This window comes from Echinops telfairi, unplaced genomic scaffold, assembly GCF_000313985.2.
Source record: "Echinops telfairi isolate 266 unplaced genomic scaffold, ASM31398v2 ScPeMD7_3533;HRSCAF=4204_0, whole genome shotgun sequence".
Taxonomy (NCBI): Eukaryota; Metazoa; Chordata; class Mammalia; order Afrosoricida; family Tenrecidae; genus Echinops; species Echinops telfairi.
Window position 1 is genome coordinate 89,672,943 of NW_022107431.1, and position 16,727 is coordinate 89,689,669.

At 41.7% G+C, this 16,727-nt stretch overlaps 1 long non-coding RNA gene and 2 other non-coding genes across 3 annotated transcripts; all 3 read left to right on the top strand.

Moving 5' to 3' along the window:
- Window positions 1-4,908: 4,908 nt before the first annotated feature.
- LOC123522220 lies at window positions 4,909-6,730 on the top strand. The gene is made up of 5 exons (XR_006680491.1): window positions 4,909-4,939; window positions 5,508-5,563; window positions 5,662-5,735; window positions 6,165-6,234; window positions 6,432-6,730. It is a non-coding gene; the product is annotated as an uncharacterized LOC123522220 (long non-coding RNA).
- LOC115871089 lies at window positions 5,983-6,054 on the top strand. The gene has a single exon (XR_004047076.1). It is a non-coding gene; the product is annotated as a small nucleolar RNA SNORD50 (small nucleolar RNA).
- Window positions 6,285-6,357, top strand: LOC115871088. The gene has a single exon (XR_004047075.1). It is a non-coding gene; the product is annotated as a small nucleolar RNA SNORD50 (small nucleolar RNA).
- Window positions 6,731-16,727: the final 9,997 nt, after the last annotated feature.

The following is a 16,727-nucleotide window of genomic DNA, read 5'->3' on the forward strand; positions in this document are numbered from 1 at the left end:
CTATCCCATTTATTATAAATTAATATATTTACACATATACATGCCTATAGCTATACCTCTATAAATAGCTTTTGCCTCCTCTTTCTTTCCTCTATTTCCTTTCACCTTTCCATCGCACTATCATGCTCACCCTCCATTCGGCACTCAGTATTTCCTCTCAGATACATTGCTCTCCATCAAGCTCTACCCGGCATTATACGCCTTCCTCACTCTCAGTTTTAGAACTCTTGTTGTTCCCTTATCTCTGAGTTTGTTGGCTCCCCACCCCCCTTCCCCGTCCCCTCCTCTCCCACATCCCCCCGAAACACCAGTCCCTAAATTTTCTCCTCAGGATTGTTTATCCTGCCCATCTTATGTAGATAGACATGGGATGAAAAAAAGAGAAAAGCAAAAACAAAAAACAAAACCTAATAAAACAAACAAAACAAAGCCGAACAGGAGAAAAAGACAATAGATAGTTCCAGGTCTGCCTGCTGACCCTTATGTACGTTTTCCAATCAAGTCTGATGACTTGATCCCCCAAGTCAGAAGTCTCTTTTCAGGATTCCTTGGGGACTTCGTTACTTTGCTTCCCTTGCTGCCCTGCTGCACTCCCTTCGTGTTTCTCCCGCTGTCCGCAGTGTCCTCAGTGCTGTCCCCCATAGCACGATGGGTCCGTGAGGGATGCAATAGCTGTTCTGAGCACGCATGTCATCCCTGGGGTTCTGAGTAGGAATGTCGTGCCTGGGGCTTGGTGGACCATGATGAGGTTCTCTCTCTCTCTCTTTCTCCCGCCCTCTTAATTCTCTCCCGTGTGGTCTAGACAGACCCACCACTCTCCCTGAGCTATACCTTCAGTGTTGTCCTCTGTATTGCCTTCAGGGGAGAGGGTTAATGTAGCTCAGCTTGGGCCCAGTTCCATGCCAGTGTATTGCCCTCACGGCTTGGTGCTCTGGGACGGGGTCTGGTCCCTCTCCCTTTCCTGTGGAAACATAAGCAATATTCTCCCTATAGGTGTATTAGTGCCCTGTTCCCCATCACCCTAGAGGAATAATTTCTTTATATGCCTTTTAATCAGGTGATTTTGATCGTTGGTCTTCAGCACAGCAAACTTTGGTTCAAAGAGAACAAAGAAAATAATAGCTCTCGTCAACAAAGCCCACATGGAAGAAGCATACCAGCCTGTAAGACAAGGCGGCAAAGGGGTCAGGTATCAGGCATCAAAGACCAAAAAATAAATTAAAAAATCATAACATTGTGAATGAGGGGGAGTGCAGAGTGGGGACCCAGGGCCTATCTGGGGGAAATTGGACATCCCCTTGCAGAAAGACTGCGGGGAGGAGAGGAGCAAATCAGAGTGCAGTGTAGTAACAATGAAATGTGAAATTTTCCTCTAGTTCTTAAATGCTTCCTCCCCCCAACTACCATGATCCCAATTCTGCCTTGCATATCCAGCTGGACCGGAGGATGTGTACTGGCACAGATAAAAACTGGAAATACAGTGAGCCCAGGACAGATGAACCCCCCAGGACCAGTGGAGAGGGTGGCAATGGCGGAAGGGTTGAGGGAAGATGAGGGAGAAAGGGGGAACAGATGTCTTCTGCAATTGTGCTGGGTGAGCATCACAGAATGCCAGGTTTTTAGAGCAAAAGGCCATGAGCAGAGGCCCAAAGTCTGTCCACTACCTCAGTGTATTTCCATATAAATATATGTATATAGGCCAATACCTCTATTTTTATGAATTAATGTATTAACATATGTACATACCTATGCTTATACGCTATCCATATCTTGCTTCCTAGATTGTTCCTGTTTCCTTTCACCTCCTCCTGCCCCACCATCATGCTAGATTGATGTTGCTCACCTCCTTCTCCCCCCAGTCCCTCTGTGATCGACAGTCACCGGTCCCATAGCTTTCTCCTCAAGCTTGCTTCCCATGCCTAGCTTATATAAGTAGGCAACCAACAATGAGACCAAATAAAAACAAAAATTTGAAAAAAGCAATAAAAAAACAAACACAGAAAAATACATAATTCGAGGTCTGTCCCTGTCACCTGACTGTCTCCCCACTGGTCCTGGAGGAATTCTGGGAGCTGCCCCTCCTAGCCTGAAGTCTATTGTTGGGACTCTTCAGGGGTTTTGTGTCTTTTCTTTGCTGCCGGTGCTGTTCTGTTCCTTTCTTGGTTGCCCTGCTGCAGGGCGATTCAGACTGAGTTAACTCCGCACCCTGTGTCCCCAGTATTGTCCTGTCTCGGTGTGCCCCAGTGAGGGGACATGCCTTGAGCTGTTGTCAGCCCTACAGTCCTCTCTGTGCTTTAGCAGCTCTGGGCAGGCCAGTCAGACTCCAGGCTCGGTGTGTGAATATGGCGTCTAGACAGTCTCTCTCTTTTTCGTTCTTGGTTTGCTTCCATGCGGGCATGGCATGCTAGTCCCTCTCCAACCTGTAGGTTTGGTGTTGTCCTTATGTCAACGGAGGGGGTCAATTTGGCTCTGATTGGGGCCGGCCCTGAGCCCAGTCTTTTCATGCATTTCTCCACGTGTTTACATACATTGCGGATTTTCTTGACTGCAATCATGGAAGTAGATTTCCAGGTTTTTCTCCCAGAGCCACTTGGTGGGTTTGAACTTCCAATTTTTTAGTTACTGATTGCACTACCAGGACTCCTTTTGTAAAAAAATAATAATAATAAGGTCTTGTATATATACTAATATAAAAATGTCTATGATATTTATAAGGAAAAGGGGAAGTTAGTTGAACATGTAGATGCTATTTGTGTATTTAAAATTTTATGTATGAGGGTATGTCAGGAAGTATTGGTACAAAATCATTGAAAACTTAATTTTTTAAATTAATTTATTTTTTAAAAAGCCTTTTACTGGGGGCTCTTACAGCTCTCATCACAATCCATACATACACCCATTGTGACAAGCACATTTGGACATATGTTGCCATCATCATTTACAAGACACTTTCTTTCTACTTGAGCCCTTAGTATCAGCTCATTTTCCCCCCTCACCCCCTCCCTCCCTCATGAATCCTTGCTATGTATAATTTTTTTTCCATGTCTTATACCGACCGCTGTCTCCCTTCACCCACTTTCTGTTGCCTGTCCCCATGGAAGAGGGTTATATGTCCATCATTGTGATCAGTTCTCCCTTTCTCCCCCCACACTACTGATATTGCTACTCTCATTATTGGTCCGGAGGGGTTTATCTGTCCTGGATTCCCTGTGTTGCGAGCTCTTATCTGTACCAGTGTACATGCTCTGATCTATCCAGATGTATAAGGTAGAATTAGGGTCATGATAGTGGGGGAAGGAAACATTAAAACACTGAGCTGCTGAGAAGGACTGTGCCATTACATCGAATGCATTTCTTTGCTACTCTTATATTTCACAAACAAAAGGGGAAGTATGTGCCAAAATAAGGAAAGTTTAACAAATTTTTAAAGATGAGAAAAGTCGCAGCCTTAAAAACCCTCCGGATTCATTACCCTCAGATCCGAACATTGGTCTGAGGGGCTACGAAAGGGGGAAAAGTAAAACTGAAGCAGACTTGGATTCTTTAATGACGTGACAAAAGTTCGGTTCAAACAAAAACTAAGTTGAGATCTGAATGCTCTAGTGTTGAAAGGTTTTGTTTGTGTGTGTGTGTGTACATGCACATGCTCATTCTCATATACCCATTAAGACAACAGTTCCTTTTGAATGTCATTTCAATAAAGTATTCCGGGATACTTCTCAAATTAATCTCTCATGTACTCACTATAACTAATTTAGTACAAAGAAATTAAATATAGCAAAGTTTTCCAGTTATGTGACTTTAGACCTATTTTCTCCTCTGCCAAATGAAAGTTTTACCTGCCAGATTTGCTGTCTGGCCAAAAACTGGATCGGATGTTGGGGTGGCACAAGAACTATTCAGACAGACTAGCACTAGTCACTGTAATGCCATCATACTGACTGCTGAATGACCTGTCTCTCTCCCATACTCATGTTTTGCGATCAGAACATTGTAATTAATAATATTGTTACTTTTGATGTTGCAACCAGGATATTACTATTTTATTAGCCAAATATCACAATAAATGCTGTACCCTATAATATTCACTAACTCTAAAGACTAATAATATTATTTTTGCTTTCTGTTTCTGTCCATTTTTGCTTAAGTCCTAGAAAAATGATAAATGATTTTTTTCTCTTTAAAGATGGACTGAAATGTCCACTCAGCACTGTAATCAAAGAATCACTGTTTTATTTTAGCAGTCCGGTTATAACCAAATAAAGACTTTTTCAAATGATCAAAACATTATAGTGGCTGTCATTCATTGGAGTCCCAAACATGGTCAGAAAACGGGCGCCGGGTAAGCATCAGCGAAACCTACCTGCCAGCAAGGCGGTCGGGCCCGGGCATAAGCAGTGCTGAAAAGCAGCTGCCCCGGCCCGGCTGTTGAGCTTAGAATAAACGCAGGCCTTTTACACATTTTTCAAAAAGCACCTTTGCTGCCAGTTTCAATGGCTGCAGCCAGTCAGCTGGGTGATTTTCAAGGGGGTCATACACGAGGCCGCCCAGCACCGAGAAGACGCGAATCGGCGCAGGCTGCAGCACCACCTCCTACTTCGCGGTTCGAATTCTGGCGCCACTCCCGCGCCACGTAAGGACCGGGCACTCTCCCGTCCCGGAAGCGACGAGTGGCTGCGTCCCTGGGAATGGGCGGGCGGGCCGGCGGCGCGCACACCACGCCCCGGAACTGCGGCGCGCCGCCGGGACGGGCGAAAAAAAGCCGCCGCGCGCGCTCCCGCACGTTTGTCTTTAGAGTCGTCGCCGCCCCCCGGCGTTTCCCGTGGCCAATAGAAACGAGACGGAGGGGCAGCCTCGTTCTGACCCTAGGAAGGTTATATAAGGGACTGCAGGACGCGCAGCTCGGTCTTTTACGTCCGGACTTGTAGCTAGGTAGCTGGTGAGTACCGCTCGCGGCGGAAAGCGGAGAGACCGAGTCTGGGTTGTGCGGGATAAATAAGGCTGCGGAGCTGTGTGGCTGGTTCAGGGATTTGAGCGTGAAATACTGTATTTCATAGAGCGGGCTTGTAGATACGATCAATGCGCGGTCGTGACGTTGAATCGCAGTAGCTTTACAGGCCTAGGCTTGAGTAGGCCTCTGGTAAAGTCAAGCGCGTCGTGGGAGCGGGGAGCGGCTGCTAGCTCAGCCGTCCCTTAGCGACTATTTGCCAGCAGCTCCGTGTGGACTCAAAGCTACCTCACGCGTGCAGAGTAGATAATATTTTGTAGGGTTTTCAAGGCCTTTTGGAGGCCGATCGCCAGGTTTCCTAAGAGGTCTCTGGAGAGGCACATTACACTGGCGAATACCATCTCGCCTTTGCCAAATCAAATGGTTATACTGGAATACTAACATTGTGTCCCCAAGTGGCCTTTTGTGTAATTTGGATTAAGGGTGGGGAAAGTTTTAATGCATAAAATCTTGAAATGTGGCATTCCATAAATAGCCTTAATCTTTCAAACTCCTGTAGGAACAATGGCAGTGTCTCCGATTGTCATATCGAAGCTATGGTGTGGAGATAACAAGGTAAAATCTCATTGGCTATTGGTAGACTTAAGCAAATTGAAGAAGCATATTTCCAGGAACGGAAGTGATTAATTTAAACCATTTGCTCCCATTTATAGATGCAAAAGAAAATGCCAAAGCCTCAGGAAAAGTATTTACCAGAAAAATGCTTATTTAAAAACTGATCATCCAGGTATGTGTTCAACCTAATTTATGATTGGTAAGTGCCCGGTGGTGTAATGGGTTTTGATTTGGGCTCCAAACTAAAGCCACCCATCTCACTAAGTAGGGGAAGATGGGTTTTCTACACCCATGCTTAACTCATGTAAGGTACATGAAATACTTTGTGTCTTGGGGGTTCATGAAAGTGAATAAAGGCTTCTGTTGGGTTTCTTTCATGTAAGTTTTGTGCTCTGATCTTAAACACCCATGATTGGTCTGATCAATGATGAAGCATATCCCGAAGCTGATTACCTGAAGATAAGTGTATATACGGATTCGGCTTCTGAGATAAGGCCAATTTTTTGTTTGCCTTGTGTACCTGATTGGGCTGTCTCCTTGTAGCAGTCTAGGAGAAAGTACTGGCTCATGGGTTTTTTGGTTTTTTCTTCTCTCCCAACAGTGAGGTCGCTGTCTAGCCATTGAACGAAAAGAGGCCAGTTTCCGGGATGTTGCTAACCGAGGAATTAACTGTAAGTTCTGGTCTTTTGTAGGGAGTACGTCGTTACTGTTTTCTGGGTCTTATCTATGATGATCCTATCCCGAACCTGAATAAGCTGTTGAAAAAGAGTTCATACGGATCTGGCTTCTGAGATATGGACTCTAGTACTTCAGTTTCAGTTTGAAGGACCTAACTAATGTTAATACAGATCTCTCTCCTTTTCTCTAGGAAGAGTCCAGGAGGTTTCATGTGAAAAGCTGGTGGTGTAAAGCTCAAGAAAAAAAAGCTTTTAGAGCAACATCAAATTTTTTTTTTGGCTAGGTGTTACAAACCCTGTTATTTTATGTGGTCATGTCATACTACCTGAAGCCACAAGCTATCATCAAATAGATTTGGGGTTTTTCCCCCGTATGCATGATTTTTCGTGATCTGGATTTTAAATGTGCATTGTGATTGTAGACTTGATTATTATAGGTGTAATATATACCTGTATGAGAGGATTCAATAAATCTGATTTTTTCCTCTAAGGCTCTTGGTGATTTTTCTTACCCAACTTTGTAGGATAGGACAGCATTTTAAGGTGTGAATAGACTGTGCAGTTGTGTCTTTAAACATGGGTTCTTAATCTCTTCCTCCTGAATCCAGTCACTCGGCCATTGAGCAGATAACCAACTCAAAGAACCTATGGGGCTGGAACTGCTGTCCTGTGGTCTCCAAGACTTAACTCTAAACAGGAGTAGAAAGTGCCCATCTTTCTCCCAACGAGCAGTTGGTTTCAAACTGCTGGCCCTGTAAATTATAGCAATTAATATGCCCTGTATCTAGAGTTAATTAGACATAACTTGTGAGATAGAGGCTTACTTTTTCAAAGTACAAAACTGCCCTCTTAATAGCTGCCAAGTCACTGACAAAAAGGGCAAGGTTGAGAAATGCTTTGGAAGTTTCTGTCCCTGATGGTTTTTGTATGCCCTCTTCCTTGTAGCCTTGTTTATGTCCACTTCATTTGTTGAAAGGACAATCCTAATGCTGTGGTAATAAGTACATCTGTAGTGTAACATCAGCTGAATGTGTCAATTCTTGTTGACCAAACCTATGTGAAAACTTAATGTTGGTGCCAGTTGGTACAATACAAAGCTCTGCTGACCAACAAGTCAGCCAGGCAGACTGCTTTCATAAACATGGCTGCTGTGAAAACTTCTGGCAAAGCACCCCTTTACCCTGTAGGACCATAGTCACATTGGCATTGTGTATGCCTTTCTGCGCTTAAAACAGCCGTTGTTAGAGTCCCATCCTCTTGTGCCACCAAGCCTCCAGGATAGTCTTTTCTCAGTCATTTTTCAAGGTTGAGCTCTTTCCCCCAGTATTCAAATTGTCACTGCCTAGAAGCTCTTCTCATTTCTCCATCTAACTAGTCCAGCTTGTTTGCTTATGTGCAGCAATCCTGCCTGTTAAGGAGTGATTTCACTTAAACCCTATAGGAGAGAACTGCTCTTGGATAATGGGAAGGTGCAGATGTGAGGATTTCCATAAATGTGTTTCTGTTGTATATGGGCTATAAGTAGGAACCTGTTGAGACCAGAAATGACTTTCCTGGAATCAGATGCCTCCTCAAAAAGGTCTGTTCCTTAAACTCACACCCTCCTAGTGTTACTTAACAGCACAAATTTCATTTCTCTTGTTTAACAACACCACTTGGGATTAATGAAAAAATTTTAGTATACAGTACTATAATTAGAAGCATTGATTAAAGTGGTTTTTTTAATCGTTGAGTAATTTGAGTGGTGGTTATCCATGTGTTTTCTTTCATATACCACTATTTCTGGGTTCCATAATTCATAGTAATGACCATGCAAAAACCCATTTACAATTATGGGGTTCTTTAAGGAAGTTACAGGTTATAATTCAGGTGAAAAATAGGAAGTGGTTTATTCGAGATATATTAAAGAATTCTCTTGGAAACATAGCCCATGATCCAGAATAAAATATAGGTACCCATAAGAGTTGTATGAGCCCCTAATAAAATGATTAGAATATATATAGAGAGAGGTGCCCAAATTTTGTGGGGCATCCCAGGGAGCAATATTAGCCGTTTAAGGGTTGCATCTACTCAGACATTCCACTCAGCTCTAGCTTCAAGGATCAGCAAGTCCACCACTCCCAGTTAGTGCTTGAAACAAATCAAACTGACCTGCCCAAAGGCTACTGCTTGCTCTGTGCTGGGAATTGGCTTTGTTCCGGTCCTGCTGATCCCTGCCACTCAAGGATGTTTACTGTGCAGAGATCTTAGGGTTCAGAGAATAGCCTCCACTTGACAGTAATAAGGTTGGCAATCACAAATGAAGCTTAATTAGTAACTTCCCCATTCTCTTGTTCTCTTGCTCAGACTCAAAAGAGGAGCCACATTAAATCTTTCCTCTGAGTGGAACTGCTTTTGCAACTAAGGAGTTTTGCTATTCTTGATAGTAAAGGCCAACTCTACCTTGAAGAGATTGTTGGGTACTTTGAGGGTGATTCTAATGAGAACTCAACAAAAAATGATGTCAGTAAACGGAAATGCTGTGTATCAACAGCAAACTCCAAAAACGGTTGAGGCTCATAGCAGGAATTAACACTAAAACACTGATTTGGACTTTTATAGCTTCTTGAATTATGAGAAATATTCTGTTCTTTAAAGGCATCCATTTGTTATAGCGGCACTGAATAACAGATAAATCTATAAAGACCACCAAAATCAAGATGGTAAACATGTCTGTCACTCCCAAAAGTATCCTATAATTATGCATACATTAAAAATTAACCCCTTAACCTGTTGATTGATTTTTTTTTAGCTAGATATATGTTGAGAAAGATGAAGTCATTAGAAGTGTATAGTAGATTTGAAATCATAAGATTAGACTACCAAGAGAATGTAGAGAAGAGAAATGGTTCAGACATGAATTCTGATGCATTCCAGAATCGGAACTTTGCCATTTTAGTTAAGATCCTAGAGATTATTCCGAGAGGTACAAATCCAGGGGCCATTTGCGAACCAGAGAAGTCTAGGTGAAATATAGAGAAAAGGGAGGGAGACTAAGCAAAAGATCAGGATGAGGAGGGTGGGATGTTGGAAAGCCACAGTTCTCATACAGAGCATTGGTCTGCCTGAAAAAATGGAAGGAGTTAATGTCTGCTGACAACTTGAAGTATCAGATGGGGTCATCTAGGATGTAATTCAGGAAATGTGATAAAGCATTTTCATAAGCTACCTTGCACTTTGAGAAATGTAGTTGACTAGAGACAGAATTACTGGTTTGCTTATTGTGTGCCATCCTATAAAAGAGAATAACGTCATCCCATAGCATTTCTTACATTAGTCACTACAGGGAAAAGCTCTGGAAGCACGATTAAGAGCTCAATTGCTACCCATAAGTTCAAGCAGAAACTTGGTACTTGGAGGAACTTCCTGTGGAGTGACAGTATGTTAAGTAGCGCATCACCAGATTCTTTATAGGTTGACTTAACAGTGCTGTGAAGTGCCAGCTGAGGCTAAACAATTTAAATGAGCAGCAAGATGGCAACACGACTCAGTCCGTCTACCAAAAAAGATAAAAATTAAATGAATTAGACTGACAAGAAGTAGATTGAATACTGACTTAAAGCTGAACAAAAGCAGTACGAGGAGACAGATGAGTGATTTGCTGGCTGGCCAGATGGGGCTTAGCCATCTAACTTTTGCAAGCAGTAATAGGTCAAGATAGCACCTTCACACATCAGTGGATGATGACAAGAAAGATGGAGTCCTTCCTCATTTCTCACACCTTCCTAGTGATCAGAAGTGTGTCCAGAACCCAGCCTTACCAACCCCTGCTTTGCCTGAGGTTAGACCTGTAGCCTCATGAATCGGGTGCCAGGTTTACAGTCCCAGAGTCTAGATGTGAATGAACTCCACCTTATTAGACCAGCAGAACAAAGTACCAAGTTTCTGGCTACCCTGGGACTAGCAAGAACTTTTACAACCAGCCTTGCTGCCCACAGCTGCCCTCTGACCCAAAATAATTCCTTTCAAGAATAAGCTCCTCCCTGGGGAACGGACAACAGAAAGTGGGTGAAGGGAGACGTCGGACAGTGCAAGATATGACAAAATAATTTATAAATTATCAAGGGCTCATGAGGGAGGGGAAAAAGGCTGATGCCAGGGGCTTCGGTGGAAAACAAATGTTTTGAGAATGATGAGGGCAATGAATGTACAAATGTGCTTTACACAACTGATTGTGATAAGAGTTGTATGCACCCCTAATAAAATGATTTTTTTTTTTTAAAAAAAGAAGCTCCTGAACCATCCACCATTTTTGTGGGCTCCAACCACTTCCAAACCAGGTGCTCTGACACTGGGCCACACTTCAACCTGCAGAAACTCCCACTCCAGCTCCTTCCCCACATTCTGTGAACTCCTTGGCTGGCAGAGGGTGGCAGCTTTCACCAAGTGTCCTCCCACAATTTTCTCCTTTCTTAGTTTTGTTTTCATTTTTCCTTCTTCCTCTTGTGTTTTATCCTTTCTCTGCTTTCATTATTCATTTCTTTGTTATCCTTTTTTTCCCTTTATTTCTTGATTGAATTTTTTCTCTTCTAATTTCCCTTTCCAATTGTTTTCTTTTCAGTTAATTTCTTTTTCTTAGTTTGCTGCTTTGTCCTAATTGTTTTACATCTTCCTTTTTTCCATTATTTTGTTGTTGATTATCTTGGGTTTTCCCCCACCTCTTTTTATCTTTAGTTTTTCTGTCCTACCTGATAGAAAACAACCTTTCCCACATAGCCCACCTATGTGCTCCTGCATCCCCACTGACTTGGTGAAGATCACTGCCTGGTCCTATACCACCTGATCATCAGTAGCAGCAAGCACTAGCCAAACCCACCCTCATCTGTGCTACACAGTGAACCAAGCACAAGCAAAATAAAGCACACACATCAAACAGTGAACTAAGCACACACTCATAATCTATCACACCCACCAGGTGTGCGTAAGAATTCACTGACATACAATCGTTACTTAAAAACAAATGTCTGGAGACTGCAGTGGGAGAAGAAACAAGATAGAGTGGTTCAAACATGTGACCAAAATACAAAACCCGAAGACCTTTCTGAGGAATAAGTGATGTTCAAATTACCTGGTAAGGAATTCGATATTTCTGATATTTAGGGACCATCATCAGATTGAGAGAAAGATCAAGAAAGCTGCAGAGGAAAGCATGGAAAACAGACAAAACCTTAGACAAATTCAGAAAAATGCTTCAAAAACAAGTTGACAAAAAAATTAGAAACACAACAGCAGCAAATAAAGATTCAGAATTATATATTTCAGAAAAAGATAATACATTGAAAGAGCAAAGAAATACACTTGAAACAATGGAAGGTCAAATTAGTAAGCTTGAAAACATCTCAATACTAAACTGCTAAAGAAACTATCAGAAAAGGTAAAAATTTTAGAAGGAAATCTAGGAATTGTATCAGACTATCAAAAGGAATAATTTTTTTTTAAATCAATTTATTGGGGCTCATAAAATTCATCACAATACGTAGATCAATTGTGTAGAGCACATCTACACATTCGTTGCCCTCATCCCCAAAATTCGCCTGCCTCTTGGGTTCCCGGAATCAGCTCATTTTCCTTTTTTGCCCCCTCCCCCCAAAAGGAATAATTTACATATGATTGAAATTCCAAAGGAGGAAGACACCCAGCCTACCCCATGAACCCCCAAAAAAGCACAAAGAAAATTGCTAAACAGTTGTTGAAAGAAAACTATTGTAACATCATGAAAGATGAGACAAAATGCATTCATAAAACTGATTGAACCCCATACAGGATAGACCTCAAAAGAAAATCCAACCAAGACATATCATAATCAAACTTGCCAAAGCCAAAGACAAGGGGAGGACCCGGGGAACACCTCCGGAAAAATAAAAAGTTACGAAGGAAGACAAGACTAATATTTGATTTTTTTAGCAGAGACCTTAGAGGCAATTGCCAACAAAGAATTATATACTGAGCAAAAGTGTTCTTTAATATGATGGCAAAATTAGGACATTTCCAAATAAGAAGTTAAAGGAAGTTGTAAAAACCAGCTCATCTTACCAGAAAGACTAAAGGGAGTTCTTCAGACAGAACCAACCACAGTAGAAACCAAATACATGACAGTATAACCCAAAAGTCAACCCAAATATAGAACCATTTAACGTAAAGCAAAAGTTTTTTTGCCGCTGTGAAGTCGATTCTAACTCATAACTTGCAGATAGTAGTCCATCCCATAACCTACTACACCACCAAAATCCAAAACAAAATCCCTGCTATCCAGGCAATTCCAATCCATAGCATCCCGTTAGACTCCCCTGGGCGTTTCCAAGTCTGTAACTTTACAAGAGTAAAAAGCCTCGTTATTTCTCCTGCCACCAGCTAGTGGTTTTAAACTCCTGACCTTTCAGTTAGTAGCTCAATGTATAAACAGAGATAATGGCAAAAAAATAATGGAGTCCAGTACAGACACTGGGCACAGTGCAAGAAGGCAATACATGTGAAAACTATCATATGCAATCCTGCAATAACGGCAATCAATAGGTGCATAATAGACATATGAGGGGGTACCCCTCAAAACCCGGAATTTATTTTTCAAAGCTTCTATTTAAATTATTTTACAAAACAACCTTATTACCTTCAAAGTTCTCTCCATTACACTTAATACATTTATCAAATCTGCGATTCCATTCTTGGAAACATTTTTCAAACTCATCTGAATGGCTGACAGCACCTCCGTCATTTTTTTCTTCGCCTCTCCTAGTCTTCAAATCGCTGTCCTTTCCCGGCCCTCTCCATTTACGGAAACAAAATTGTCTTGGAGCGAGGTCAGATGAGTAAGGTGCGCAGAGCAAGAGAGGCATATTATTTTTTGCCAAAAACTGGTGCATTGAGATGGCTGCGTGAGCAGGTGCATTGTCGTGGTGGCAAAAACAATCCTCTGCCACAAACCAGGCCTTTTTGTCACACATTGTCATGCAGTCTTTTCAGAACCTCTAAATAGAGGTTGACTATCAGCCTGACCTGGTGGAACAAACTCCAAATGCATTATCCCCCTCAAATTAAAAAAAAAAAAAAATCATCGTCTTGATCATAGATTTCACTTGACCAGCTTTTGGGGGAAGAGGTGACCATGGCTTCTTCAACTGGCATGATTGATGTTTGCTTTTGGGGTCATCAGAATAGCACCATGTCTCATCACTAGTAATGACTTTGGAAAAAAGTCTGGGTTGCTTCGGAGCTGTTCTCTCAAAGCACAGCATGTTTCACTAGACGCTCTTTTTCCTGGTCAGTCAGAACCTAAGGCACAAATTTCGCAGCAACCCTTCTCATTCCCAAAGCGTCTGTTAAAATTCGCTGAACCAAGCTCCAATATAGTCCAGGTAACTTCCCCATCTCTTCAATAGTCTGTCGTCAGTCTTCGGGCACAAGAACACAAATTTTGTCGATATTTTTGTCTGTGCAGGAAGTTGACAGTCATCCAGAATGAAGTTTGTCATCAAGCAATATTTCACCTTTTTTGAAATGAGAAAACCACTCATACACCTGAGTTTTCCCCAAGTTTTTCCTTGTAAGCCATGTTCAACATCACAACAGTTTCTGCGGCATTTTCCCCCAAGCAGGAAACAAAATTTCACCCCTGCACTTCTCTTAAATCAGCCATCATGAAAAATGAGGTTTGAGCAAAACTGCTTTTTAAAGAAAATTCACTGTGACCAGAGAGAACCTTCCCAGGAGACCCCACTAGGTGCACTAACAGAGAAAGTTACTTGACACTTGCTTTTTTCCATTTGGTGGGAAGGGGGTACCCCCTCATATGGGCTGAGTGAGTGTAGGAGAGGCAGGATAAGTATATAATTTTGACAGGAAATCTTTACACAGATATTTATTTTTTGCAACTATATATATGACTGTGATGGACCAGATACAAAGGGCAAAATTATGAAAACTTATTAGACATAACCAAATACCTTGAAGGAACGAGACACTGGGTCTGCAGACTCTGGACCATCGTCTCTGGGGACACCAAAGTCAATTGACATAGTCCATACATTCTACATTCTACTTTGGTGAGTAGTGACTGGAATTTAAAAAGTGTGTGAGCCACTATCTGAGGTTTAACTATTGGCCTCTTCCTGCCTGTAGGGAATGAATGATCAATATCGACACATGAAACAGTGCGATGAACTAATAGATCGTGGCAAAATCAGTCTCTATGACCCTAAAAGTCATCAGTCTCTGACTCTATGACCAAAAGAACTAGATGCTGCCCAGCTACCACTATCAACTGCTATGAACGGGACGACACTAGACACTAGACACTCCTGGGTAGAGTGAGATAAAAAGGTAGAACAAAACTCAAAATCATGAAAGATCAGTTTACTGGCCAGACAGAGACTGATGGAACACCCAAGACTATGGCCCTTGATTGTCACCCTTTGGGTTTGGAACTGAATTCACCCTTGTGAACCAATGTTCAGTCAAACAGTAGACAAGGAACGGCAATACTTTTGAGGTGCACATATCTTAGAATAGTTTGGGATCAAAGTGGCAGCATTTATCAAATGACAAAGTTCAAATGGCAAAGCAAGAAGGAGGCATAAGACAGGAAGTACAGAGAGGAGGTTGGATGGATGATGCTACCTTGAGGGGATTACAATGAATGAGATAAAACTGTGTATGAATCATTGAATTATAAAACTGACCATCTGCTATATAAACCTTCACTCAATTCTAAATAAAAAGTATGTAAAATAAAGTTAGCTAGCATAATTCTTCATTGCTTCACCATAGTTATCTATCTAAAAGTAGAAAGCAGGTCACTGGATTAATTCAAATTTGGGAATAAATAGTTCAGAGGAAGAGAACAATGATGAGCCAAGAGAACTGATTCAGATAAAAGCACTGTTGAAATTACTGATGCCGAGGTCCAGGCTAGTTCGAAAAATACATAAAGCATGGAAAAAAACTGACCCAGGTAATGACAAAGACCAAGAAGTACCGTGGAAAGAGGCTGATGAAGACATGTTAAAGTAGGCCTCCTTACATATCTTGAAATGGTTTGGTTGTAGCTACTAATAAAAAGATTGGCAATTTGAATCCACCTGGTAGCATCACAGAAGAAAGTCTAGGCAATCTACGTCCCTAGGAAAATGCTATGGAGCCATCTGCTCTGTAACATATGGTCGCCGGAACTCAGAACCAGGTAAATGACAACAGACTTCATTAAACTATGAAATGACTCAGCATGTTCTATCCTGGTTATTGATTTCTCTCTCTTTGGCTATAGAGTGTGAATTCTTTAGATATTGAAAGCATATCATATTCTTTAGATATTTGAAAGCAAAGCCTATAATATAAATAATACTCATCCCGTGGTAGTACTAGCATTATGGTCATTTTGCATATGAGGAAGTGAAAACAGAAAAGTAACCCAATGAAGGTCACATAGGAGGTGGTAGAACTGGAATCTAAAACATGAGTAGTGTAAGTAAAGAGATCGTGTTCTCATTCACCCCTCTAAATATCTTCCTCAGAGGAGTGGGTCACTAAAATGTTTTTCTAGAAGGAAGAAAGGAGAACAATAAAATGAAACACTGCAACAACAACTGAAAAATGAACTTCACAATAATAGAATTCCCCATCAATGTGGCCTGGGTAAAGAAAGTCTTCCCTAGTCATTTTGAAAGACCCTTCTAAGTTTATATTCCAATTCTTGACTTGCCTAAAGTAACCCAGTTAGTAATTGACCAAAATGGCATCCAACATCTTCTATTTCTATCTCAGTTCAGTGCTCACTTTCCCAATAATATGGCACCCCTATTGAAATGTTTCAGAGAGGTGAACAAGCACTGCAAGGAAATTTGGAAGACATCTACCTGGCCAATTGACTGAAAAAGATCAAAGAAGGTGACCCAACAGAACACTCACACTATAGAACTATATCCTTGATATTGAACAAAGTAAAATTTTACTTATGATCAACAATGGTGGCAGCAGTAGATTAACAGGGAACTGCCAGAAGTTAAGGGCAGATTCAGAAGAGAACATGGAACAAGGGATATCATTGCTGTCAGAAGGATGTTGACTCAAAGCAGAGAATACCAGAATGATGTTTACTTGTGTTTCGTTGACTATTCAAAGGCATTCAACTATGTAGACCAGGTAGACTTCCTCTTACATACTTTGGACATATTCTCAGGAGAGACACGTGTCTAGAGAAGGACATCATGTTTCGTAAAGTGGAAGGGTGGCAAAAAAGAGGGAGGTCCTCGATGAGATGGAGTGACACCGGAGCTGGATTAATGGGCTCAGGCAGAGGAACAATTGCAGGAGGGCAGAGGACCTTCCAGTGTTCCATTCTGTTGTGCGCAGGGTCACTATGGGTAAGAACTGACTAGATAACACCTAACAACAAAATGACACCTCAATTTTCTTTTCCAGTAAAAATTTAAAGTTTCCTCAGAATTTATCCATCT